This window comes from Sorex araneus, chromosome 2 (assembly GCF_027595985.1).
Source record: "Sorex araneus isolate mSorAra2 chromosome 2, mSorAra2.pri, whole genome shotgun sequence".
Lineage (NCBI taxonomy): Eukaryota > Metazoa > Chordata > Mammalia > Eulipotyphla > Soricidae > Sorex > Sorex araneus.
In genome coordinates this window covers 203,899,414-203,918,009 of record NC_073303.1, presented here as the reverse complement: position 1 = coordinate 203,918,009, position 18,596 = coordinate 203,899,414, and the positions used below count along the sequence as shown (strand labels likewise).

Sequence of the window (18,596 nt, the reverse complement as noted above, 5' to 3'; positions counted from 1 at the left end):
GAGGCTTTTGGGTCGGCCTCTAAGCGCCTTTACAGGTGTTCCGAGTCTACTGAATGTAAGCTTTTGGTTAACTGGCTTGTTGTAATGATCTGCACACTGACAAATACGCACCTGCCTGTGTCTCTGGGCAGTACCTGGGACATCTGCGGCCTCAGGTTGATCTCCTTGAGGTTGATAGGCCTGGGCTGGTGGCAACACTGTGGCCCCCATTGAGGTTTCTCTGTGCCCCGCCAACGCTGTTCTGTCCGAATCTTGCAAAACAGCCGGTGATGTCCATCAGGAGTCACACATAGAGTTCCAGCAGGGATCACGGTTAGAGTTCCATGCGTGGTGTGCTGAGCTGCGCATATGAGATATAGACTGGAATAAATGGGATAAAAATGTTCAGAAATTTGCTCCAAAAGTAATTGAGTTTTGCTTAGGGAATTCATAGCCTTGAGACCAGTTTTGCACAAACTGTTAGAAGAGCTCCTTTAGCACCGCAGAAACTTCCCATCATGTGGCATTGAGTATGGCACTCACTAATGGTGCACTTAGGGGATCACTCAGTTTTCCAGGGGGTGCTGAGTGACTTTTTTTTTTTTTTTTTTTTTTTTAGTGAAAAGGGGGCAGTAGGTCTGATAAGTTTGGGAAGCTCTGATCTAGGCTGTTAGCCAAATTCATTTTATAAATGAGTAATAGCAGTTCATGTATGAAATAGCTGACTGGTTTCTTAATTTTTTTTTTTATGTTGCTTCTTGGGCTGGAGTGATAGCACAGCGGTAGGGCATTCACCTTTCACGCAGCTGACCCGTGTTCCATTCCTCCGTCCCCCTCGGAGAGCCCGGCAAGCTACCGAGAGTATCGTGCCCGTAGGGCAGAGCCTGGCAAGCTACCCGTGGCATATTGATGTGCCAAAAACAGTAACAATAAGTCTCACAATGAGAGACATTACTGGTGCCTGCTCAAGCATAGTCAATGAGCAACGGGATGACAGTGACAGTGATGTCGCTTCTTGATCACACTGTATACTTTTTACTTGCTTTCTGTGGAACCTTATAGTGCTTATAAGTACTGTTAAGGATCAAATGAAACACAGGATAGACTCTAATGGTATTATATATCATTAAAACTACATACTCTCTTTTGCTAGTTTATTTTTGGATTTCCCAAGCAGTGCTCAGGAGATCCACCTGTGATTCTTAGCTAACCGTGCAGGGTTTCGTGCATGGCCTGAGGATGCGGTGTCCCCTGCCAGGGTTACGAGGCCAGCTGGACCAAGTGGTGCAGGGCTTGCATCTGTACAGCCCTTAGCACTGTTAGCCCTGCAGTCTCTCGTGGCCCCAAATGACATACATATTCTTTTAAAGAATGAATGATTGGATTGACTGTAGCACTGTGTCCCGTTATTCATCCATTTGCTCGAGCGGGCACTAGTAACGTCTCCATTGTGAGACTTGTTACTGTTTTTGGCATATTGAATATGCCACGGGTAGCTTGCCAGGCTCTGCCGTGCGGGCGGGATGCTCTTGGTAGCCTTACAAATTTTAAGAAATGTACTGATTAAATGTTGCACATTTACAGAAAATTTCGGCGAGCATGCCACAAGATTTGGTGCTGCATGCAGATATGTACATAGTAATTGTTTCTTTAGGATTCTTTATAAATCTTCGATTATCCCACTGATCTTATTTTGGAGGAGGGTAGAAGACTTCATTGAGAGCCTGAGGGATTTGCAGAAACTCAGCTTGCACAGTAGCACTAAGACCTGATGAGTTGGGGCTGGAGCCATAGCGCAGCGGGTAGGGCGTTTGCCTTGCATATGGCTGACCCAGGTTCAATTGCAGCATCCCATATGGTCCCTTGCGTACCGCCAGGAGTAATTCCTGGGTGCATGAGACAGGAGTAGTCCATGAGCATTGCGGGGTGTGACCCAAAAGAGCAAAAAAAAAAAAAAATACCCGAACAAACAAAACCTGATGAGTTACGTAAACATTTCCAGGCTTCTTTTTTTTTTTTGCTTTTTGGGTCACACCCGGCGATGCACAGGGGTTTCCAGTATTGCTCCTAAAATATCCCTCTTGGACATTTAATACTGATCTCTCCACCGCCACCTCTTTCTCTTGGCTCCTTTTATGAATAGGATGCTGATGGACTAGACTGTTTATTAGATACTTAGTTCCAGGATTTGTGGGATTGGAAAGATGAGGCAGTGACTGCCTTCCTTACCTGTGATCCTTATTCTCCACGAGCTTTGAAGTGGTCATTAAAATTCAGCTCCCTGGTGAAAACCCATGCATCATGAATCTCAGGAAAGCTGAAACTTCTAGGAGATGGAATTGTAAAGTTTGGTTTTGGAGAATTCTATTTCCTGTTTTGTTTTATTCATATACCAGTTTACCATCAAAAGGCTGTTTGGTATGTTCAGATGTATGCAGTCTTACTAATCGAGGAATTTTCCACCTATGTTTGAGGGTATAGTAAGATATACAACAATCAATTTGAATTTTAGATATATTTTGGTTTTGTCATTACATCAATTCTAAGACATTTAAGTGTGTGAAATGATAATATTTTCTTTGTTTTTTTTTGGAATAAGTTTTATTCATAGAATTTAGAGGAAAGTGAGGGGGAAGAGAGAGAGAGACAGACAGACAGACAGACAGAGACATGTGTGTCCAAGAGAGAGCACAGGCTTCACCAGAGAGAAAAATGCTGCAAGTGCGTCTTAAGTTCCCATGGGGCCAGTCTGCAGGGTGGAGAAGGAGCCAATAGTGTTTTCTTATAGATGGTGTCGTAAGAAGAAAAGACATGATTTATGAATCTATTAATAGGCAAAGCACTCTGGTGAATATGTACTGCATTTTAAAATCCTGGATTCTGGGAACATGTTAACATGTACTTTCATTTGCAACAGGAGAGTAAGGAGTTCTTATAAGTGTAAACTTAAATGTGGTCTAGTGAAATAATTTCGTTAGTTTTCTGAGTGGGGGTTTGTGCTGGGGTTCTGTGCTCAGGAGTGACGCTGGGAGCCGGATGGTGCTGGGGATTTAAACGGCTTTCTCCTGTACTGGCTTTCCAGCCTCTTGATTTTTATTTTAAGAGACAAAATTGGTATACCTGATTCACCATCACTTCAGCAGTTTTGAGGTGAGTTACATAAAAATAATTACTAGTATTAAATCATTTGTGTAATTTCACACCAATGGGTAGAATTCAATTCTGAAATTTAAAAATGTAAATCATGTACCTTGATGTTTATAATTACGTTTTTTTGAGGCTTTTGAGATTTTTGACATTGTTCTTGATTTCAAGTAATGATAATGGAGCAGGATTTCACTGTGGCCAGAGATCTAGGTCACTACATCAGAATCAAGTACATTTCAGAACTTTTTCTTGGTGAGACGTCACTCTCTGCAACTATAATCTCTCACTGTGACACTTCAGATCTGAAAATTAAAGGCCCCTGAGAACCAGATCTGTTGTATCTGCTGCTTCTTTGGTGTGGCTTTGTACAAGTTTATTTGGGTGATGGAACCTAGGTGATCAGCCTCGTCTCCATATGCATTGAAGCTGGGAAAGCACTTCAAGTTTCTTCTTTCAGAATATGTGGATATTAATATGATGAAAAAACATGCTAATATTCTTATGAAACAAATTTATGAGATTGTAAAGTGAAAATTTTACAGTATTTTTTTCCTTCTCTGACATTTCACTTAGCATAAGGTCCTTATGGTACATCCATATCTTCACAAATTGCACCTTACTGTTTTATTTTAATAATATTTCTTCATTTATGCACACACATTTATATACACACTGTCATGCATTGCTAGCTATGTTGCAGTCAGTGACTGCATATGTGATGTGGGCCAGCGTATATGATGTATACTGTGTAGTCTAAGTGTGTAATAGGCTGGACCATTATGCAGACAAGTCATGGCTGGTCCTTAGGTGTATAAAAGTTGAAAATCACTGAATCCAATTGTGTAGGTTTGTGTAATTATACTTTGAACTAGCACAGTGATGAAACACTCAAGAGGGATTTCTAAGAGTCACATTCTTTATCTGTTTTCCCAACACTTAGGTTGTTTCTCTAGAGAGTGTAAGTAATGCTTCAGTGAACATAGGAGGAAATATCTTCATTTTAGTGTTTCTGTTCCTTAAATTGTAGTTTAAAAATATTTTAAAAATTGAATTATTGTGACTTTCAATTACAAAGTTACTCATAATTGAATTTCAAGTGTAGATGTCCCAACACCAGACCCTTCACCTCCACTGATGTCCCCAGTTTCCCTCCTGCTTCGCCCTCATCCACAAGCCCCCCACCCCCTCCAAGGCATGTACTATTTTTCTCTCTTTTTCTCTCTGCTCCCCCTCTCTGCACCCCCCCCCCACACACACACACTGATAGGGTATTATGCATGTCACTTCACCTCCTTTCAGCTCCTAGTCTTGGTTCAGAGTGACCATTTCCCTTGATCATAGCTTCTTTATCTTTATCTGTTCTCTGGCACTTCGGTTGTTCCAGATTTTGGCTATTGTGACTAGTGCTGCAATGAACATTAGGATTGCAGATGGCTTTTCTGCATTATGTTTTTGGGCTCTGGGGGTATATTCCCAGGAGTGAAATTGCTGAATCAAATGGACACTCAGTTCTAGTTTTTGGGGAGTATCTGTGTTGTCTCCCCAAAAGACTGGACCCAGTTGATATTTCCACCAGCAGTGAGTGAGAGTCCCTTTTTCTTGGCATCCATGCCAACATTGGTTGTTCTTGTTCTTTTTGGTGTATGCCGGTGGAGTGAGGTGATACCTTATTGTTGTTTTAATTTACGTTTCCCTGGTGTTAGTGATATGGGGTGTTTTTTCATGCCTTTGGCCATTTATATTTTTCCTTTGAGGAATTTTCTGTTCATTTATATTCATCTTTTCTCCCCATTTTTTGAAGAGATGAATGTTTTGATGGGGATGGATTTTTTTTTCCTTACAAAGTTCTACCAGTGATTCGTGTGTCTTGGATATTAGTGGTGGGCAAATAATTTCTCCCAATCTGTGGCTGTCTTTGTATTCTGGTGACTGTTTCCTTTGAGGTGCAGAAGTGTCTTAATTTAATGTAGTCCCATTTGTCTATCTTTCTCTTGTCTAGTCGATGGTCTTTCATTCTTAAAAATTCCTCCCTTGTGGGGCTGGAACAGTAGTATAGTAGATAGGACACTTTCCTTTCAATGTGACAATCTGGGTTTATCTTCAGCATCCCATATGGTACCCCTAGCCCCACCAGGAGTGACCCCCTGAGCACAGAGGCAGGAGTAAGAAGTCCTGAACACTGCTTGGTGTGTACCCCACCCTCCACCGTCAAGAAAAAGATGCCCCCAGTTTCAGTGTCATGGAAGTTCTGCCTGTGTTTTCCTCCATATGCCTACAATTTAGATCTAATATCAAGGTCTTTATTTTGACTTGACTTTTGTGCATAGCTTAGAAAGATGTTCGAATTCTTTATTTTTCGCATGTAACTGAACAGTTTTTCTAGCACCATTATTTTAAGAGGCTTCCCTTGCTCCACTTTAATACATTTTGCTCCCTTATCAAAGATTTACTGACCATATTCGTGTGGGTCTGTCTCAGAATTTTCAGTTCTATTCCATTGATCTCAGAGTCTTTATTTCCGTAACACTGTTTAATTACTGCGGCTTTGTAGTACAGTTTGAAGTTGGGAAAGTGATGTTGCCCATCTTCTTCTCCCCAAGGATTGCTTTGGCTATTCAGAGGCGTTTATTGCTCCATAGGAATTTCAGGAGTGTTTGATCGGTGTTTTTGAAAAATCTCGTGTAAGTGTTAATGAGAGCTGGTTCTTGTCAACGTTTTCTCTGCATCTATTGATATTATCGCATGACTTTAATTTTTTTCTTGTATTGATATCATACTGGGCCTTCTCCACCCAGACCCCCGTTTTCTAGTAGCTTGGCAGCCACACCCACAAACTGCCCCCTGCGCCATGTATCTCACCAACGACCAACATCCAGAGACTATAACACCAAGCTCCTGGAAGCGCTCGGCCGCTTTGTTCTCCCTCTTGGAGAACCTGACAAGCTACCAAGAGTCTATAGCCCACTTGGGAGAACCTTGCAAGCTCCCCATGGCGTATTCATATCCTACATACAATAAAAGATATATACATACCTCTTGGAGAGCCCAGCAAGCTACCGAGAGTATCCTGCCTGCCTGGGCAGAGCCTGGCAAGCTGCCAGTGGCGTATTTGTTATGCCAAAAACAGTAAAGATAGGTCTCATTCTCCTGACCCTGAAAGAGCCTCCAATTGTTAGGAAACACGAATAAGGAGAGGCTGCTAAAATCTCAGGGCTGAGTGTAATGGACACATTACTGGTGCCCGCTCAAGTACATCGACAAACGACAGGATGATAGTGATACAGTGATATGATATATTATGTTGACTCACTTGCTGTGTTAAACTATCCTTGCATCCCTAGGATAAATCCTACTTGTCACAGTGTACGATCTTTTTGATGAGCTGTTGGATTCGATGTGCTTTCTGTTTCTTTGATTTCCTGAAAGAGCCCTGAAAGAATTAAAGGTTTGCAAGAACCCACTAGTGTATCCCTCTGGCCTGGGCTTTTGTTTTGGGGGAGACTTGATTATCATTTCTATTTCTTCTAAAGTGACAGACTGGTTCAGGTGTTCCATATCTTCTTGGTTCAGTGTACAGGAATCCAAGAATGGATTAATATCTTCTAGGTTCTCAGTGGCATAAAGATTTTCAATATAATCACTGATGATCCTTTTCATTTCTGTGGTATCTGTTGTGACATTACTCCCTTTCGTTTCAGATTTGGTTATGTAGGGTTCTTTCTCTTTTCTTTGGAGTCTTGCTTGGGGTTTTTGAATCTTATTTTATCTTTCAAATACCAGCTTTTGGTTTCATTAATCTTTTGGATTGCTTTTTCAGATTCCAGTTTACTGATTTCCTCTCTAAATTTTATTAATTTATTTCCTCCTGCCAACTTTGGGCTCCTTTTATTGGTCGTTTTGCAGTTTCCTTTCAGTTAATTTTTTTGGTTTGTTTTCCAATTTTTTTAAGCTGTGCAGTTAGTTTATTTATTTTTGCTCTTTTTTGGGGGGATGGTCACACTCAGCGATGCTCAGGGGTTACTCCTGGCTTTGCACTCAGGAATTACTTACTCCTGGTGGTGCTTGGGGGACCATATGGGATGCAAGGGATCAAACCCAGGTCTGCCGTGTGCAAGGCAAACGCCCTAGTTGCTGTGCTATCACTCCGGCCCCTGTGCAGTTAGTTTATATTAGTCCTTTCTTCCTTTCTGATGAATGCTTGCATAGCAGTAAACTTTCTTTTAACACACTTTTGCTTAACACAGAACTTTGGTTACATTCTGGTATCTCATGTCCTCATCCTTGTTTGTTTTCAATAATCTTTTGATTTCCTCTGATGCATTGGTTTTTCAGTAGTAGGCTGTTTGTGATTAACTTCTGTTTTCAGGGGCATCATAGTCTGAGAAGATAGTTGTTAAAATTTCTATTGTCTTGACTTCATGGAGGTGAGTTTTGTGGCCCAGCACGTAGTCTGTCTTAGACACTGGCCCATGTGCATTGTAGAATGCATTTCTGGTTTTTGGCAGACGAGGCCAGTATACATCTACTAATTCTCTTTCTTCCGTATCTTCCTTCCAACCAGGTGTATCTTTGGTGAGTTTTAGTCTAGTTGTCTATTGAGAGGTGACAGACTGGTGTTGAAGTCTGCAGCTATTTTGTGTTGTGCTATCAGTGTCTGTCTTCAAATCTATCATCGTTGGTCCGCTGTTAGTTGCATATATTTTGGAGTGTGAGTTCTTTCTGATGCACCTATCTTTTGATCTTTTTTTTTTTTATTTTGCTTTTGGGTCACACCCGGTGATGCACAGGGATTACTCCAGGCTCATGCACTCAGGAATCACTCCTGGCGCTTGGGGGACCATATGGGATGCTGGGAATCAAACTGGGGTCGCAAGGCAAACCGCCCTACCTGCTGTGCTATATCACTCCAGCCTCCTGACTGGGTATTCTTATTGAGGCTTTCATTTAATTGAGGTCCCGCTTCCCCCCACCCCCTCATCCACCATTGTCTTCAGTCTCCTAGAGTGCCATTTGATAAATGTGCTATATAAATTTTAAAGATACTCCTTTGTATGTGATGTCCTCATTGATCCTGCTGCTTTCAGCATTGCCTCTATGCCTTCCTCATTCTGGTTAGGGCGTGTCTTGGAGTGCTTTCACTTGAATCTGGGTGAGTGTGCTCTTCAACTTTGATTCTTGCTTCTTCATCAGAATTGCCTCTTTGGTCCTCTGGGACTCCAGTGAGTTTTTTTGTTGTTCCTCTTTCATTTATCCCAGGGTTCTCTTGGCGGCTGTACTGGGATCGCATATAAGGTCTGCCACATGGGGCCTGTGCTCGACCACTGAAGCCAGCTCTCTAGCTCACGCTTGTCTTTTTGATAATAGCTAACAGATATTGGTGACCTACTAATTTCTGTAATTTTAAAATTGTTTTTCTCCTTTTAGAGGCCAGAGTGTAGTATGGAGGTTAAGGTGCTTGCATTGCATGTGACCAGTCCTGATTTGATTGGTCCCTGAGCACCTCCCAGAGTGCTCTCTCAGCTCTTTAGGCTGTGACCCAGCCCCCTAGCCCTTCCCCCTTATTTTTTTCCCTCTTTAGATGAAAGGTAGATTTGGGGGGGGGGGAAGATCGATTTTAACCACCAAGAGTGCATGAATATACATTTTTGCACCCTTTGCTTTCTGAAATTCTAGCACGTTATTTTTGCTCTGGGTGTCTCTGTTTGGACCCCATCTCTGGCAGTGCTCAGGCACTGCTCCTCATGGCACTAGGCTGACCAGGAGGCGGGCGCTGAGGGCCTCCCTCATGCTTAGTAGCTTCCAGCACTGCAGCAGAAGAAGTTCAAGAACTCCTAGGATATACAGCACACCTTTCCTCTTTGCCTGACGGGGCTGCACTCCCCATTTCTGTGTATCTTTCACCCAGGAGAGGCTGCTAAAATCTCAGGGCTAGGACAAATGGAGATGTTACTGGGCCCGCTCGAGCAAATCGACCATCAATGGGATGACAGTGATGTAGTGATTATTCACCCAAACATCTTTATATTTGACTATGTTTGTATCAGGAAGCTTTTTTTAAAAATTTTTTTTACTGTTGCTGGGAATAGAATTGGGGGCATCATATGCGAAGTGTTTGTTCTGCCTTTGAAGTTATATCTCTAGCTTTGTGCTCATTACAGAATAGGGTCTTAATAGATAGCGTTTTAAAATTTAAACACTATGGTAAAATATATGTAACATATTTTTAAAATATATGTAACAAAACTTATCACGTTAAATGTTCACAGTTTACTGCTGTGCATCCAGTATTTATTGTTGTCCAGCCATTATCTAGAACATTTTCAGCTTACAAAATTGAAACTCACAAAAAAAAATATGCCGAAGAACTGTAGGTTTAACACTTTCCTTTTCATTGTAATCTAAGTTACAACCTCTGCTTAGGTTGTAACTAAATTTTCATTAGTAGACATAATTCTAGCATTCTTGTTACTCCCTCCTCATGAACATTTGGCATGAATTTCCCTAGCCATGATCTCAGTTAATACGAGAAGTATCCTCACTAAAGTAGTTGTACCAGTTTATTCTAACTCCAGTGGGTGAATGAGCTTTCATTCTGCATGCCAAACGAGTGTTTATGGGCTGACAGTCTCATGGCTTTTTTTCACCCCTCCCTCCCTTCCCCTCTGCTCCCCATCTTCTCTTTTCTCTTCCTTCCTTCCCCTCCTCTGCCTTCCTCTCTTCCCTTCCTCCCCTCCCCTCCCTCATCCTTGCCTCCCTCCATCTCCTTTCCTTCCCCCCTCCCGCCCCCCTCCTCTCCCCTCCCCTTGGCCTCACAGTGCAAGGCATATTGCTGCTATCCCATTTATTTATGGAATCTATTTTTCTTTTAAAAATAATTGTTACTTCAGATGAGTATTTAATGTTCTCTCCTCCACCACTGTGCTTAAGGTTTTTAATATGATTCCTTGGTTATTGTGGCTGTGTGGCTCCCCACAAGAGCCCCCCCATTTTGGGCCACACCCAAAGGGGATGCAGGGTTGTGTGGTCCCTGGGACTGGACCGGGACTTCCACATGCAGACCTTGTAGCCCACTCTTTGAGAGCGTATCTGTGTAGGTTTATTGCTTGCTGCTTCTGTGCATCTCCGTGTTCATAATGTTTTAAAGTTCATTTGTTGGATTTCTGTGTTTTAGGTGCCAGCATTTGATATGCTTTAAGTGACTCTTAATCTCCTTTCAGTCTTTCTCTTTTTTTTTATGTCTTTTGTTGAATTATTTTTTCATTATAATCATCAGTTTATTGGGTTTTGTTTCTGAACTGTACCCAGTGGTTGGAGGCTACTCTCATGTCTGTGCTCAGAGACACTGCTGGTGGAATTTGGGGGATTGTGTGATTCCAGGGATCTAACCTGACTTACAGTGTGTTTAGCCCTCTGAGCTATCTCTTCCCCCATGCTTTTTAAAAATATGTGTGTTAATCTCATATATCAACTTCACCAGGGTGTCATTTTCATAGACATCAGTTTATTTTTCATTCATCACATTTAAACATTTAATCTACTTAGAATTGTTGTGATGTATGCTGAGAGTAGAGCTCTGATTTTATTTTTTCATTACTGTATCACTGTCATTCCGTGATACGTTGATAGTCTATTTACTCGAGCAGGCACCAGTAACGTCTCTATTACACTCAGCCCTGAGATTTTAGCAGCCTCTCCTTACTTGTCTTTCCCAACGATTGGAGGCTCTTTCAGGGTCAGGGGAATGAGACCTATTGTTACTGTTTTTTTTGGCAGGCAAGCTCTGCCGTGTGGGCAGGATACTCTTGGTAGCTTGCTGGGCTTTCCAAGAGGTATGTATATATCTGTTACTGTATTTGGGTATTCATATCCATATATTCATATACCCAACCGGGTATATGGTAGCTTGTCAGATTCTCCAAGAGGGAGAGCTAGGCTGTTAGAACTGACAGTATAAGAAGAGGATATACAGATATTTCCTAGAAATGACAGAAAAGTTTTTTTTTTTTTTTTTTTTTTGTACTTTGGGCCATACCCAGAGGTGCTCAGGACTTCCTCCTGGCTCTGAGCACAGGGCTCACTCCTGGTGCAGTGCAAAAATTACTATTAATGGTCTGTTGTTTTCCTGTATTTTTCTTTTATGTTCATTTCAAATTTATAGAAAAGTTATGTAGAAGAGTATAAATGATTCCCATATGCTTTTGCCCAGATTTATCAGGTATTTATCTATTTTTGCTTTCTTACTCTGTTTTGTTCTGTCATGTTTCTTCCCTCCCTCTTTGGTTTTTGGTCCAGCAGTGCCCAGGACTTACTCCTGGCTCTGCACACAGGAATTACTCCTGGTGGTGCTCAGGGCACTCTGTGGAATGCAGGACATGGACCCTGGTTTGGCCGTGTGCAGAGCCCTACCTACTACACTGTCTCTTAGCCCCAACACTTATTTTCAACCATTTGTGCATGACTATATGCATGTGCCTCATCACTTCTAAATCACTGTCTAATTACTGAAGTGAGTACATTGTCTCCCAGTACAAAAATGAGATTTTGAAACCAGGAAATTAACACTGACTTAGAACTTTAATTCTTCTGCCAGTTTTCTAACAAATGTTCTTTAAAGGAAATTATATTATCTTTTTAATACATACTTACAGTAGTATAAATATGGTCTGTATATATGTTTCTGGTACTTGAAACTTTGTTTATCTGGTACATGATTACTTTATTTGTTCTGCCTCGTTAGTCTCCTTTTATCCTGGATTCCATCTGAGTTAATGCTGCTTTTCTTATGTATCCTGCTTTCATAATGCAAGTTTTTTCCATGATGTATATTTTTGGGCCTTTTTCATTCATCGGTCTGGATTTCCTGTTTTCTTATATTTTTTCTATTATTGGTTTAGCATTCACATATAACATTTACAGCCATAGCTTCACACCTCTGTGAGTATAGGACTCATTGCATCAGCCATCAAAGTTCCAGCATTGTTCCATCACCAGAAAGTACCGTTATCCATCTTCTACCTGTCTCGCTTTTCATTCAGTAATGACCATGGTTTCCCGAATCTAGGAGTTTGGTTTAATTTTTGCAATTTTATTTATTTCTTTTTGGGTCACACCCTGCGATGCACAGGGGTTATTTCTGGCTCATGCACTCAGGAATTACTCCTGGGGGTGCTCAGGGGACCATATGGGATGTTGGGAATCGAACTGGAGTCAGGCCACGTGCAAGGCAAATGCCCTACCCGCTGTGCTATCACTCCAGCCCCATAATTTTTGCAAGTTTTGTTTCAGTTATTTACATTCTACATTTGGAAATTGACATTTACCTTTTGAAAAATTATTCTAAGATATTTGTGTTGTAAATCGCCAACTTGAGGCCCCCATAACCATGCCACCGGACTCCACACCAGGCTGTTTTCACTCAGGGCGCCCCAGGGGAGGGCGGGTGGGAACCCTCCCCGCCCCAAGGGACCCAGCCCGGGCAGCGGACCTCCACTACCCAGGTGCCACCATACTCCAGACCACTTTCCACAAGCTCAGGACGAGCCTCACACATGCGGCCACTCGAAACATCATCACAAAGGGAAATAAATATATGTGCCTCTTGGAGAGCCCGGCAAGCTACCAAGAGTATCACACCTGAACGGCAGAGCCTGGCAAGCTCCCTGTGGTGTATGATGTGCCCAAACCAGTAATGATAAGAGGTCTCATTCCTCTGACCCTGATAGAACCTCCAATTGTTGGGAAAGACGAGTAAGGAGAGGCTGCTAAAATCTCAGGGCTGGGACGAATGGAGGCATTATTGGTGCCTGCTTGAATAAATCGATGAACAACGGGATGACAGTGATACAGTGATACTGAGTGAAACAGCCAGTAGTTACTTTTCACTTCCGTATTTTATTTCAAATGATCACCTCAATTCCCCTACATTTGTCCCAGGTGGATTTTTTAAATTTTATTTTTGGATCACTCCTGGCTCTGCACCCAGGAATTACTCCTGGCAGTGCTTGGGGGACCATGTGGGATGTTGGGGATTGAACCTGGGTCAGCTGTGTGCAAGGCAAACACCCTGCCCACTGTACTCTTGCTCTGCTCCCTCTTTTTTCCCTCAGGTGGAATTACTTCATCTTTTCTTTTTGTGGGGGGCACTGGGGGGTGTGGAGTGGGCCCACAGGCTTTGCTCAGGGTTTACCCCTGGCTCTGCATTCAGGGATCACTCCTGGCAGGGTTCAGAGGAACATATGTGATGCTGGGCATCGAATCTGGTTAGTGTCCTGGTTTTGTCTGTTGTGACTAGTGCTATCACTGTCACTGTCATCCCGTTGCTCATCGATTTGTTTGAGCGGGCACCAGTAACGTCTCTCATTGTGAGACTTATTATTACCGTTTTTGGCATATCCAATACGCCACAGGTAGCTTGCCAGGCTCTGCCGTGTGGGCGTGATACTCTTGGTAGCTTGCCGGGCTCTCCAAGAGAGGTGGAGGAATCGAACATGGGTCAGCCCCGTGAAAGGCAAACGCCCTACTGCTGTGCTATCGCTCATAGTGAACATAGGAGTGCAGATGTCTTCTGAATAGTTTTGGGGAAGTTAAGTTGTTGGGTCATGTGGAGGCTCTTTCTGTGTCGATATTCAATAGGCTGGATGTTCAATAGACAACCCCATCAGCAGTGAAATGAGAGTCCTTCCGCCTTCCCGCATTCACACGAACATTAGTTGTTACTGTTATTTTAGATGGATTCCAGTCATACTGTTGAGATGATTTTGATTTACATTTCTCTGATGCCCACTGATGTTAAACATTTTTTAATGTACCTGTTAGCTATCTGTATGTCTTCTTTGAGGAAGTTTCTGTTCATCTTTTACTGCCCATTCTTCAATTGTTACCTTCTTGTAACATTTTACCAGAGAGCTGGATATTAATCCTTTGTCGGATGGGTGGTAGGTACATATTTCCTCTTAGTCTGTGGGATGTCTTTTTATTCTGGTCATTGTTTCTTGTGCGTGGCTGCCAGAGTTGCTTAATTTGATATAGTACCATTTGTTTATCTTTTCTTCCATGTGTTTGGCCAGTGGCATTGAATCAGTGAAGATACCTCTAGATTGAGTGTCATGAAGTGTCCTACCTATGTTTTCCTCAGGTCTGATACCAGGTATGATGGCAATTCATTTTGATTTGACTTTTTTGCAAGACTTACTCAGAGAAAACTAGAAATAAGTACTAAGAGAAATAAAAGAGGACAGGGAAATGGAAACACAGCCCCTGCTCATGACTGAAAGGTTTAATATTATCAAAATGGTACTCTTGTCTGAAACATTCTACAAATTCTATGCAGTCCCTATAAAAATACCCAGAGCTTTTTTGTTTTGAGAACAAATTTGGCCATGCTCAGGGGCTACTTCTGGCTCTGCATCAGGGTCCCTGGCAGTGCTCGGGGACCACGGGGATGTTGGGGATTGATTCCTGGCCGGCTGCATAAGGCAAGCTCCTTAAGTGCTTGTACTGTCTCTCCAGCCCCCCATCCCTGTGGCATTTTTTAAGGACATAGATCAAATGCTGTTGAAATTTAAATTGAATGATATCCCACCTCCTTGAGTAGCCAAAACAATTCAGTGAAAAAAGGTGGGAGGCTTCTTTCCCCCATTTTTAAACATTTATATTAAAAGTCTGTAGTAGTCGAAACCAGTATGGTACTGGAATAAGTAAGAGCCGGCTCTCAGACCAGTGGAATAGAATCAGGAGTTACGAGCAGGTCCTCGGATGTATGGACAGTTAATCTTTGGTACAGTGGTGGAAAGTATGTACCGGAGCTGGAAAGCATCTTGAACTAGTGGTGCTGGGAAAACAGACTGGCCCCACGCAAAACAGCGAACTCAGGCCCTTTCTAACTCCATTTTATTTAAAAATAAATTTTGTTGTTGTTGCTAGTTTTCGTGGGATCTCATCTGGCGCTGCTTAGGACCGGGGCCTATTTCCAGAGGCCTCAGGGTTCGTCCTGGCCACCGTGGCGGTCCTGCAAGTGGCCTGTAGCCGGGCCGCAGGCGGGAGGCCTGGCTTTGCCTCCAGCGCCCAGGCTCTTTGTTCTAAGTGGGTTTTTTTTTTTTTGTTATTTGTTTTTTTGTTTTTGCTTTTTGGGTCACACCCAGCGATGCACAGGGGTTACTCCTGGCTCTGCACTCAGGAATTACCCCTGGCGGTGCTCAGGGGACCATATGGAATGCTGGGAATCGAACCCGGGGTGGCTGCGTGCAAGGCAAACGCCCTCCCTGCCGTGCTATCGCTCCAGCCCCTGTTCTACGTGTTCAAAGGAGTCTCCGTACTGCTTCCCTTAGGAGTTGCGTCATGTCAGGCTTCTTCACTCCGCACCGAATCGTTGGCATTCTTTTTGAAAATGTTCTTTGTTTGATCAAGAACTGTGATTTACAAAGCTAGACTTTCCTTATTTTAAGAGATGCCATTTCCACACGTGTGAGGTGCTGTATCATTGTGGTTTGATTCGTGGTACCCTAATCCTTGGTGGTGCTGAGCAGTTCTTCACCCGTGCACTGCGTGTGCCTGGCATCTTTGGAGAAGTCTCCTGGCAATGTTGTTTTGGGCCCTGCTGTACTGGTGCTATTTCTGGCTTGTAAAAAAATACAAAGTCGCACTTGCGGGAGGGGGAGATGATGTGTGTGTTGTGTTCTGTTGTTCGAGGGCTCTCGGGCGGTTCTCCCTCGCGTGCCGCTCGCGTTCAGTGCTCTCGAGCCGCCGTGAATGGACTGGATCGGGATGACTCCTCCTTGTCCTCTGCTTCTGTGTGTACTGCTGTGCTCTCTTCTGTCTGTCTCTCTGTCTCTGTCTCTGTAGTCTCTCTTCTGGTCTCTTCCAACCTCTCTGTCTCTGCTTCTGTGTCTTCTTTCTTCCTTCTGCGTCTTCTCTCTCCACTCTGTCTTCTCTGCTGCTTCTGTCTTGCCTCTGTCTTCCTCCCTCGCTTCTGTGTCTTCTTGCTGTGTCTTCTTCTGTCTGTGTCCTGCTGCCTCTTCTTCTGTCTCCGCTGTCTCCCTTGCTGTCTCCCTTTCTGTCTCTGCTGTCTCCTCTTCTGTCTCTGCTGTCTTCTGTTTCTGCTACAGTTTTAGTTTATAAAGCAATCACATAGGGCGGTAACACAAAGGTGGGTTGAACATTAATAAATAACTAAGAGGGGTAAGACCATTTCTCTAGAAGATTAACAAAATCTCATCGAGGGGGGTGGGGGGCTAGGGGGAGGTTTACTGTGGTTCTTGGTGGTGGAATATGTGCACTGGTGAAGGGATGGATGTTAAATCTCATCTAAAGAGATTACTCCACATTACTAGGAGATCCGCTCAAGGGCGGGATCCAAACAGGGGTGTGTACACTGGCTCACTGCTCGGTGATGATGGGGGGGCGGTACTGGAGGAGGGGGCTTGCTCTCATCGATGCTCAGGGGACCACATGGTGCCAACATTGAACTGGCCCTCCTAGTATAAGACATGCCTCTCCCGGCTCATTCATAGGTTCTGCCGCGCTTACGTTCTGACTGGGTATTGATATAAGTGCTCTGGGTATTTTAGGTAGTATCTCCTCCTCAGATGTATGATGAGCAAGATACTTCCCCAACTTCTACGTTCTTTTTAATAAATGTATTTTTGTCTTGTTATTGGGCCACACCCAGCAGTACTCAGAGATCATTCCTAGAGGGCACCGGGGACCATATGGGATGAAAGGGATCGAACCCAGGTTGGCCTCATGCATGGCAAATGCCCTACTCTCTGTACTGTCACTCTGGCCCCGTGGTAGTTTCTTTTATTGTGTAGAAGCTTTTTAATTTTATGTAGACCAATTTGTTTATTCTTGATCTTATTTCCCTTGTCAGTGGAGTCTTCAAATACATATCTGATGCTGAGATCCTGGTATATTAACTATGTTTTCTTCTATTTGATTTATGATTTTGAGTTTAGTATTCAAGTCTTTTACCCATTGGAGTTAATTTTAGTATCACTGTCACCATATCACTGTCATCCCATTGTTCATCGATTTGCTCGAGTGGGCACCAGTAACGTCTCCATTCGTCCTGTCGCACTAGTGTAGCCCGATGGCGTATTGAGGGCTCTTTCAGGATCAGGGGAATGAAGACTGTTTTTGTTCTGTTTTTTGGCATATTGAATACGCCATGGGTAGCTTGCCAGGCTCTGCCATGTGGGCTGAATACTCTCGGTAGCTTGCCAGGCTTTCTGGGAGGGATGGAGACTTTGGGGGTGGCCTCTAATCGTTTTTACAGGTGTTCCCAGTCTACTGAATGTAAGCTTTTGGTCAACTGGCATGTTGTAACGATCTGCACACTGACAAACAGGCACCTGCCTGTGTCTCTGGGCAGCACCTGGGACATCTGCAACCTCAGGTTGATCTCCTTGAGGTTGATGGATTGCGCCGGAGGTCGTTGAGCAGCTGGCAGAGCAGGACCCTATCCCGGAGGGTCTGTGCCAGGTCAAACACCTGCGCCGAGTCCCAGGTCACCCAGTGGTTGACTCCCAGCACCCCATAGTGGATGAACCACTGTGCACACTGCTGCCATGGCTTTATGTCTAATGGTGCTTCGGCTCAGCCTTGCCAGGGCAGGCAGCGACGCTGTGGCCGGTGCTGTGGCACAGCCGCGGTTTCTCCATGCTGCCCGTGTTCACGTATATGTGAGCTCGAGCATGCGGAAAGTGGCCTGGAGCGTGGCGGTGCTTGGGTTGTGGAGGTCAGCTGTCTTGTGTTCCCGTAAGGGAATTCGGTCTTGAGCCCACCATTCGGTCTTGAGATGGCGATGGGTCTCGGAGAGGTACACGAAGCTGCTGGCTGGGATCATGGGACTTGGCTGCCCCAGCATTCCAGAAAGTAGTACCTTTGTGTTTTTCTGAGATGGAAATATTTAGGTGGGGGCTGGAGTGATAGCACAGCAGGGAGGTGTTTGCCTTTCATGCGGTCGACCCGAGTTCAGTCCCCGGCATCCCATATGTTCCCCTAAGCGCCTCCAAGAGTGGTTCCTGAGTGCAGAGCCAGCAGTAACCCTTGTTCATCACCGGGTATGACCCGAAAAGCAAAATAATAATGATGATGATGATGTTTGAGTTGGGCTTGAGCGATAGCACAGCAGTTGGGTGTTGGCCTTTCACGCGGCCGACCCGAGTTCGATTCCTCTGCCCCTCTCAGAGAGCCCGGCAAGCTGCCCAGAGTATCAAGCCCGCGTGGCAGAGCCTGGCAAGCTACCCGTGCGTATTGGATATGCCAAAAACAGTAACAATGAGTCTCTCAATGAGAGACGTTACTGGTGCCCGCTCGAGCAATCAATGAGCAACAGGATGACAGTGACAGTTGTTGTTGTTGATGATGATGATGATGATCATGATCATGATCATGATCATGATCATGATCATGATCTTTAGGTGCATATGCTAATGAAATTTTAATTTTGTAAACTATCTGGTGAACTTTAT

The 18,596-nt window shown here is 43.8% G+C and overlaps 1 protein-coding gene across 2 annotated transcripts in view; it reads left to right on the top strand.

The window, feature by feature from the left end:
• UBE2V2 (ubiquitin conjugating enzyme E2 V2) overlaps positions 1-18,596 on the top strand; it is a 48,234-nt gene that overhangs the window by 5,193 nt on the left and 24,445 nt on the right. The gene's annotated exons all lie outside the window — the stretch shown is intronic.